At 29.1% G+C, this 10,471-nt stretch overlaps 1 pseudogene; it reads left to right on the top strand.

Annotated features, from left to right (window-relative positions):
• The first annotated feature begins 9,052 nt into the window (after window positions 1–9,052).
• On the top strand, window positions 9,053–10,464 carry LOC120203896 (annotated as a pseudogene).
• Window positions 10,465–10,471: the final 7 nt, after the last annotated feature.

Genomic DNA, 10,471 nt, shown 5'->3' with positions numbered 1-10,471 from the left:
ATGACTAACGACGTGCTTACTTTTATAAATGGGTTAAGTACATAGAATGGTCCCCGACTGTAAGATACTACCTTTATTGAGTCTCTTGACTATTAAAATTTATAGAATGATCCTTCGACTATGGAGTGTTGCTCTTTGAGTCCCTTAACTATTAAAAGTTACAAAATGATAGTCCGACTATTCATTATGTACCAAACTCGTCCTTTTCTATTAAAAACTTGATGGTATTTCGTGATAAAATCTGATCACGGAATCTCAAACGACTATCATATCTCAGTCATCATATTAACGTCAAACTTAGTCATCTGTTAATTTTTTAAACAAAAAAATGACGAGTTTGGAACATAATGAATAGTCAGATGATAATTTTATAACTTTTAATAATCGAGGGACTTAATAAAGAAACGGTCAATAATCGAAGGACTCTATTATAACTTTTAATAATCGATTGACTTAATAAAATAATATTTTATAGTTAGGGTACCATTTATGTACTTTGTCCTTTATAAATAAGAGCATTTATTTACACAAAAGAAAGACCGGATAAAGCAAGAAATTTGGGCTTTTTTCACCAGCTTTTAGCCCTACTTCCGAATTAGGCATATTGACCGACTGATTTCTTATACTCTAATAACTTGTATTTTTCTTAGACCGGAAATTGATTAATGTATTCAATTTTAACATATTTTTATTTTATATAGGGTAAATCACATGAATGGTCCCCAACTATAAGATATTACTTTATTAAGTCCCTCTACTATTAACAATTATAAAATGATTTCATGATAATAAAATATTACTTTGTTAAGTCCTTCTACTATTAAAAATTACAAAATAATCACCTGACTATTCGTTATATTCCAAACTCATCCTTTTTTGTTAAAAAATTGACGATTGTCTAAGTTAAACGTTAACATGATGACTGAAATGTGATAGTCGTTTAAGAATCTAGGATTAGATTTTATCATATCACAGTTTGAAAGCTAACATTCAGCTCATAATATTGTCAATTTCTGAACGAGAAAGGACGAGTTTGGAACACAATGAATAGTCAGGTGATCATTTTTTAACTTTTGATAGTCAACGAACTCAACAAAACAATACTCTATAATATATGATCATTTTAACTTTAATAGTCGATAGATTGAAAAAAGCAGTACCATATAGTTGGGGACCATTGTGTATTTTACCCTTTTATATATTATTCATAAGTTTTTATTTTTTTAGAAAAGCACTCTCAATTTTTTTTAAAAAAATATATATAATAGATATTATTTATTATTTTTAGTCTCGAAAGCATTTTTATCTCTGAAAATTAATTTGAAAAATAATAAACAACATGTCCTAATTTCAACACACCCACCACTATTAAAAAAATACCACCACTGTATTTTAATTTTATCTCTTTGGAATGCATTGCACTTGCACCTAGGGATGGTGATTTCACCCGTATTTGATTGGTTTCGATTTGATTTGATCGGATCAAAATATTTTTAAAAGAATTTCGATTTTGGATTCGGGTCGGATTTTTTAAAATGTGAAGTTAGGTTCAGGTTCGGTTGGATAGTGAAAAACTTTGACCCGACCCGAAGATAATAATATAATTTCCATAACATTTTTATTATTATTTTAATTAATACTTAATTTATACTGATCGGGTCAAATCGAATTCATCCACTAAAAAATTAGAAAAAGTCGAAATCGGGTGGATAATATATATTTTCGGATTAAGTCAAATTAAATATAAAATACATAATTCTGAATCAAGTCGAATTCGAATAAAGAGTATATATTTTCAAGTCGAGTAGAGTTTATTGCGATCCCCAGCTACAACCATCGTCAATCCATGATGTGTTATCCATATTCCAATTCTTTGAGTTCATTATTACATCGTCCACGTGAATTATAATATGAACTAATAATATCAAAACTCGTTTATTTTATTATAAAATAAAAAAAAAAGATAATAAGAGTAAAGAGCTGTGGATATGGTCCCCCAGTGATTTCAATTTTGTAGAGAGGGTAGGGGTTGGCGCTTCCCATTGTTTCTTCTCGAGCTTCTCTTTGATTTTGAAGATAGAATTTACCATATGCAACTTGTCAAAATTATAGCCATTAATTGATGCATGCATCAAAGTCAAAAAGTGGAATGACAAGCGGATCACTTGGCAAATGCTAATCATGACTACTAACTGATCTATTATAGAATATATATACATATATATGCATAAAATGTTGAGACCGTCTATATGTACAAATAAAATACCCCGGAATCGAAATCGGTGATAAATCTAAAAATATTATTAAGAGTTAATTTATATTAATTATTAAATTTTTTCGAATAAATTGAATATATATAAATTTTAGAGTGGGCATGTATCTACCATGATATACTTTTTACATACAAGAGAAGATGTTTGTTATGCCTTTCCAAGCGTAAATTTATGTATTTTTTAATATAAAATAAGTTATTTATCATTGTCTTTCACAATTTATAACCATCTTTCTCTGAATTGTTGAGTGCGTAATTTCTGCATTCAATTTACGATTTATAGCCTCTTCTTTGAATTATTAACTTCATTGTAAGCGTCGTGAATCGTTTGGTAGAAAGTTTGTTTATATTCGTTTATTTATTAAACGAACGAGTATGAATAATATTTTATGTTGTTTAATTAAATGAACGAACACAAATAAATGTCTCGTTCGTTTATTTACATTCAGTAATCCGTTCGTTCATTTATGTCTATTTATGTTTGTTCATCTATGTCCGTGTATATTCGTTTATGTTTGTTCATTTATGTATGTGTATGTTCGTTTATATTCAGCCCATGCTCCATACGCGTTTAAAATATTAAGATTCAATCATTAATATTTTAAAATCCAAATAATTTTAAACTTAAATCAATTAAATAAAATATAAATCATACCAATTTAAAACCCAAATAATTTTAACTCTAAAGATGTAGGTAATATTAATGAATAATGAATTTTATGTGGTTGTTGTTGTTTACGTTCGTTTTGCTCATTTATGTGTTCAATTATATTTATTTATTATGTTTGTGCATATTCGTTTATGTTCATTTATTGTGTTCGTTTACATGCGTTCATTTGTTATTTAAATAAACGAACACAAACAAGTTACATTCCTTAGTGAATGAACCCGAACAAAAAATTTATGTTTATTTATATTCGTGTTCAATTTCATTCATTTGTTCAATTAAAATTAAATAAACGAACATTAATATATATTATTTGTGTTCGTTTTATTAGTTTACACGCCTATAATTGACCGCATTATTTTTACGTCCAATTTTGATTTTTAAATGTCAGGTATGGTAGAACTTAATGTGCTGAGATAACGACATTGACGTACGCTGTCGTTTCATCATCCAAGTTAGATAACATTTCAACAGCGTGTGCTGTGAAGTTGTTTTCCAGGGATCTTTAAAATGTTTCTAAAAGCGATTGATTTCAGAGTACAAGTTTGTAAATTTATTTATTACTAGTTCTGTATAGGGATAGGCATACGTCGGGTTTCGGCCGACCTAAAAATTTTACATCATTCATCTTATTCGATCTGACTCAAAAAATATACCCTCCACTTGATCTAAAACCGATATGACTTTTTGAGATAAAATCCGATCTGGCCGACTTGAAATAATAAAAAATATTATTTTTATTTAATAAAAACAGTGATTTAATTGAAAAAATAATATATAGAGGGTATTATTGTAATAATTTTTAAATATATATAAGGTAAAATTATATTTTTTTAGGATTGAGTTCGGAATTTTCACTCTAAAGCCGAATCCGACCTAACCCGAACATCATCTTTAAAAATACTTGACCCGACCCACCCCAAACTCATTTTTTTTAAAAAAATATAACCTAATCGAATTGAATAGAATCAGAATCAGTCGAATTCGGATCTCATGCCCCACGCCTATCTTTACCAACGGAGCAAGTCCCCTGATCACTTTCATTTGATATATTTCCCATATATTAGACAATTCCAAGCTCTGGGAATTTTGTCTTTTTATGCCATCTGTCCAATAAACCTTGGCACTTTGGTGAGGCGGTCCACTTAAAGTGGAACAGCAGGCACACACAACAATCAACCACTGCACCCACCTTTTTCGGCTTGGTAGTATCTCCGAATAACAGAGTTTTCAATATCATATATTCATGATAATGCAAGCTCTGTCCTAACTTTACTGGAGGACAGCATGCCTTTTGTTATTGTGAATTAGGCAAAAAAGACATCAGACTTACTTTTGCTTTAGAAAAAAATTCAAGGCGGCTCTTGTATTTTTTTTAATGTGATACTATAATTCATAAAATAAATTTAGTGTAGCATTTTGATCAACGTTTGATGTCTTTTGACCGTTGTAGTATTAAACGTCACAATACTAACATGACAGTCAGTTTGTTATGTTTCAGTTATCAATTTAACTCATCTATTATATTATTTGTCATGTTATCAACCATCATGGATTGTTACATTAATATTGTGAACTACAATATCAATACCGCGAACTACAATATCAACATGAAAATACTTTTTTTAAAATGCACGGAAGCTTCTTATATATTTTTTACCTATGAATTAAGATTACTAAATTTCTTAATATTTTAAATAATAGTAATTTGGTTAGGTGATCCAATTAATTTGATACACGGTGGCTAGGGCATCATTAAAAGGGTGTACCATTGATAGTAGGGACATGTGCAAAAATTTATATTATGAGATAACTTGAACTTATAAAATTTTTAAGATAACGAATTTTAACTTATAAAAATTTCAGGTGAGTAAAAAATATATAGTAAATATAGATTTTTAAAAAGACAGCCGTCCTCACCTATCCTAACTAGGTCGATCTCTTATTGACAGTGCTACCGGCGGGGAAACTGTCTTCTGGTCACAATATCGGTCATTCATTTTTATGTAGCACAATAACCTGATCCTTTTCATAATTGACTGTCGGCATCCGCTTTTAATTTCATAATTTAGGATGAAATTGAAAGATCTAAAAGTTTAGAGGCTACTATAGAATGAGATACATAGTTTGGAGATAAAATTAGAATATTTAAAAATTTAAGAACTAATTTAGAATGAGGATCATAGTTTGGGGATATGTGATGTAATTAAATCCTTTTAAAATTATCTAATCATAAATTAGATTAAAGAAATCATATTAATTAATTAATAAAAATTTGATTAAAATTAAAAATAATGATTAAAATCAAAATAGTTATTTTATATCGATTGTTTTTGTCTACTTTTTAACGTATTTAAATTATATTATATATTTATTTAATAAAATTATCTATCATTATTAATTTTAAAAGAACAATAAACAGATCCACTTTGTTATAATATGCGTACGACGTAACTTCCGTTGTCCAATGCTAAAGAATAATCAAAGCATTCAATTTATTTATAAGAATATAATCGCATAATAGATGAGTTTACACAGTACGTCATGCACTGATATATATCATATAAATTTATAAATAGTCATTAAATTATGGTAAAATAATTTTTTGGTCATTCAACTTTAATAAAATTATAAAACCAGTGACACTTAATTATCATCAAAGACTAATGTGACATATTAAATTAATAAAAAATATATAATTTACCCTATAAATTGTGACTAAGATTTTATTTTTGATATTATTTAACATTTTTAAGTAATAATTTCAAAAAATTATATTTTTTAAATATATGAATTTTCAAAATTTATTTTTGAAATTATAATATATTTTTTAAAGTATATTTAAAACTATTAAACAAAAATTAAAGAATTTAATCACATCGTTTAATAAAAAATATTTCATTTTTTATAACTGAAATTGTTGGATCTAAAAAATTTTAAATTTTTAATATAATTAAAATTAAATAGAAAATTCTATGCTAACAAATTCATATTAAAAATTAATTATAAAGTTATGAATTAAAAAATTAATTATAAAGTTATAATTTTTAAAAAGTACTTTTATTATTTTAAAAATGAATCGTGAATATAATATATATAATTGATTTTTTAGAATTATTATTTTGAAAGATTAATAAATATCAAAATGAAATTTAATTTATAATTGAGAGTTCGAATGATATTTTTTTAATTCATTAATTTAACTTGTTACATTATCCCTGTAATGGTAATTAAAAATGTTATATTCATTTTGTAATATAACTGAGGAGTATAATAAGATATTATATAACTTTTAAAAGTTCAATGTTCAAAATGATCATTTAATCTCTGATGGAAGAATTTAAAATATAAATTATATCAATGGGATTTCGACACAAATAACAAAGATTAGAATTTTAAATTTTCGGGTGAAATATATGAATGGTCTCTCGGTTATTAAAAATTACATAATAGTCCTATGATTAGAAAGTATTGCTTTGTTGAGTTCCTCAACTTTAAAAAGTTACAAAATGGTCATCTGACTATTCATTGTGTTCCAAACTCGTCAATTGACGGTATTCTAGCTTAACGTTAACTTGCTGAATTTGATATGATAAAATATGATCTCGAAATTTCAAACGACTATCACATCCCAGTCATCATGTCAATGTCTAGCTTAAACAATTGTTATTTTTTAAACTGAAAATGACGAGTCTGAACATAATGAATAATTGAGTGACTATTTTATAACTTTTGATAGTCGAGGAACTCAACAAAATAACACTCTATAGTCGGAGGGCTATTTTATAACTTTTAATAACTGAATGACTCAATAAAGCATTACCCTATAGTGTGGATACCGCTTATTTTCTTTACCCTAAATTTTAATAAATATATGTCGAATATTATCCCATCCTTTACAAGTTTATTTCATTTGAATCCTACCCTTTGGGTTTATTAGTTTGGTGGGTCTCCAGTTTATTGGGCCTGGGGACTTATTCATCTTAAGTATTGAAAAGTCCTAATTTTTATTATATATATATATATATATATATTTAAGGATGGATAATATGAATGATAAGCTCAACTGGCATTCCATCAATTAATTAAAATGACGGTTATCTGTTATAATATTGATTTGTTCTGTTTGGTCTTTATATTTGATTGAATTTAAATATGCAATGTGTGCTCGGATATAGTTTTCTCATGACACTCGAATATAATTTGAGATTATCGGTTTTCTTTTGTATTTCATTTGTTAATGCAGTCAACGCTATTCACATCTATATGTTTGATTTTTGAATGAATTTTTAATTTTTATGGTAGGGCATTTATATTATGTTAAGTGACTAATTTACTGTTAATAGTATAAAATATATCTTAATTATATATTTAATTTATTATTGTAATTATAAATACTCATTATAATTTATTTTCTTTACAAACTAATTCTTCTATTTCTATCAAGAAATAATTTTAATGAATAATAGAGTAATATTGAATAAAATTTAGGATAGACTACGTATTTAGTACTTAAACTATTAATTGTGGTCTATTTTAGTATATAAACTTTAAAATTTTCAATAACCACACCTAGCGTTTAATTTTTGTTTAATTTTAATACCCATCAACAAAAAATTGATAGAAATTTTCAACGTGACATTTTTTATCGGTAAATTACATCATTCATCATTTAACTAACTCCTCACTCCTATTTTGGTCATTAAAGTTTAAAAATTTGCAATTTAACTACTCAACTTACAAATTGCTCATATTTTAATCATTCTAATTTATTTTGTGACATTATATATTTTTATTAATGTTTAATTAAAATAAAAAAATTAAAAGTTAGAATGATTAAATTAAGAGATTTGAAAATTAGATTTAAAAAAATTAAACTTTAATGATCAAAATAAGAGTGAAAAATGATTGATTGATAAATGATGTAATTTATTATTTACACATAAAAAATGTCAAATTATAACAATTCCGCTAAATTTTTAATAGCATATAGTAAAATAAATTGAAATTGATGATTTAAATACTAAAATCACATAATTAACCCTAAAAGTTTAAAATACAGTTGTCAAGGGCAATACAAGATAATCAAACAGTCGGGAGAAGTCGGCATCGCATATTTCCAAAACGCTGCGATTAGGGCCCCAAAGATAGATAAGACATTTTGACTTCTCCCTAACCGAAACAAAAGGCCTCTTCGAATTTGACATTCACCTGTTCCGTTTTCTCGGTCCCACGCCTATGGGGGCCCCTTAGCAAGTTCGCCATGTTAGAGATACTTTCATCAACCGCAGGACGCCGCGTGTACATCTGATGAATTATTAACCGTCAGATCATCACAATCACATCATTGTTTTTTTACTATTACATTAATTTAGATAATTTAATTACATTAATTTTATATTTCTATTAATAGTAATCGTATTAACTCCAACGTGACAATTGAAATTCAAGATGACTAGGCATTACTCAAAGTGAGAAAACATTTCCCCGAGTCCCTGACCCCAGCAAACCGCCCAAAATTTTCAAAGATAACTGTTGATGTACCCCTTTGTCGGATGGGCCTAAGACCCGAAGAGGACGGATTCCGAGTTGATTGGCTTGGATCTTTTTAAAAAATATTTAGGATGAAGCGGGTTTTCTAAGAAATATATTCGGGTCAAATGTATTTGAATTTAGAGTGAAAAATATATAATCCGACTTGATCAAAAAATAATATAAATTTACCTTACATATTTGAGATAGTTACAATAATAATTGTCTATATATTATTTTTTAGATTATATCTTTATTTTTATTGAACAAAAACAATATTTTTATAAATATATTCATTTAAGTTTAGATCGAATTCAAGTTTTATCACAAAAAATTGAATTAGATTCAAATCAAATGAAGTTACCATTAAACTAAGATCGGGATGGATTTCGAATAGATGATATATATTTTTAGATAAGTCAGTTTGTCCGGAAACCTAATCAGACGGATATACATCCCTAATTGCATATGTGACACATATATATTGTAATCTAATGATTACACTTAGGTACTATATATATGTATTTAATGTGTATTGATTCTTTTTCTTTTCAGGAATTAGACATCAAAGATCATCTAACCTATCATCAAACTAATGATGGCAAGAGAGGAGCTCAAGCAAGTCCAGTTCTTCTACTGTTCTTCATTTTCATGTTCATGTTCTTCAGTTTTGTCGTGTCTGATAATGGTGAAGAGCTTCAGCTTCTTTTGTCTTTCAAGTCGTCAATCCATGACCCTTCTGGTTTCCTCTCAAACAGGGATTCATCTGCCACTTTTGTCAGTGCAGGGTGTCACTGCAATAATCTTTCTCATGCCTACAAACTTGATTTTTTCTGCTAAAAACTTATCTGGGAAATTAGTTTCCTCCTCATTTCCGTTTGCCTTTTACCAACTTGACTCTCTCCAACAATCAGCTCTACGGTGAAATTCCAAGGATATTTTTTCGTCATCTTCTTCGTCGCTTCGGTTTCTTGAACTCAGTAACAATAACTTCACAGGTCAAATACGAGAGGCTCCATTTCCGGCCTCGAGGTATTGGATCTTTCAAACACATGTTTCCGGGAAAATCCCTCTTGAAATCGGATCGTTTACGGTCTAAAGTATCTCGATCTAGGTGGGAATTTTTGGTCGGGACAATTCAATCTCGATCGAACGTAAAGAATTGCAGTTCTGACTTTGGCTCAAACCAATTGGCCCCATCCACATGAGCTAGGCAAAATGAAGAGCTTGAAGTGGATATACGTCAGCTACAACAATCTTTCGGGTCAAATTCCTGAAGAAATCGGCACATTAATTCCTTGAATCATCTAGATATGTCTACAATAATCTCACCGGTCAAATCCCATCATGGGAAATCTCAACGACCTTCAGCATCTTTCCTTTACCAAAACAAGCTCACAGGTTCAATTCCCGACTCCATTTTTGGACTCAAAAAGCTGGGTTCTCTTGATCTTAGTGATAATTCGTTATCCGGTGAGATCGATCCGAGCTCGTAATTCACTTGCAACACTTGGAGATTTTCATCTTTTCGGCAACAGCTTTAGGGTAAAATCCCCAAGGCTTTAACCTCGTTACGTCGTCTTCGAATGCTTCAACTTTGGTCCAACAAACTGTCGGGTGAAATTCCTGAAAGTCTTGGAAGACGTAATAATCTCACGATTCTCGATCTGTCCACAAATAATCTCACGGGACGGATACCAGGCGGACTTGCAGATCGGGTCGGCTTTTTAAGCTCATCCTTTTCAAATTCGCTTCAAGGTTCTATCCCAAAGGATTTGAGCACTTGCACCATTTTGTAGCGAGTAAGGCTTCAAACAATCGTCTGTCAGGCGAATTATCCTCGGAGTTCACAAAGCTGCCTCTTGTGTACTTCTTGGATGTCTCGAACGACTATCTTTCCGGAAACTTCGGAGACCAAAAATGGGACATGCCATCGCTTGAGATGTTGAGTTTGGCAGGGAAGTTGCCTCGTTCATCGGCAGCCAAAGATTGAGGTCTTA

This window comes from Hibiscus syriacus, unplaced genomic scaffold, assembly GCF_006381635.1.
Source record: "Hibiscus syriacus cultivar Baekdansim isolate YM2019G1 unplaced genomic scaffold, ASM638163v2 tig00010505_pilon, whole genome shotgun sequence".
In the NCBI taxonomy this organism is placed as follows: domain Eukaryota; kingdom Viridiplantae; phylum Streptophyta; class Magnoliopsida; order Malvales; family Malvaceae; genus Hibiscus; species Hibiscus syriacus.
The sequence above is the reverse complement of the archived record's forward strand: the minus strand, read 5'-3'. Positions and strand labels throughout refer to the sequence as shown.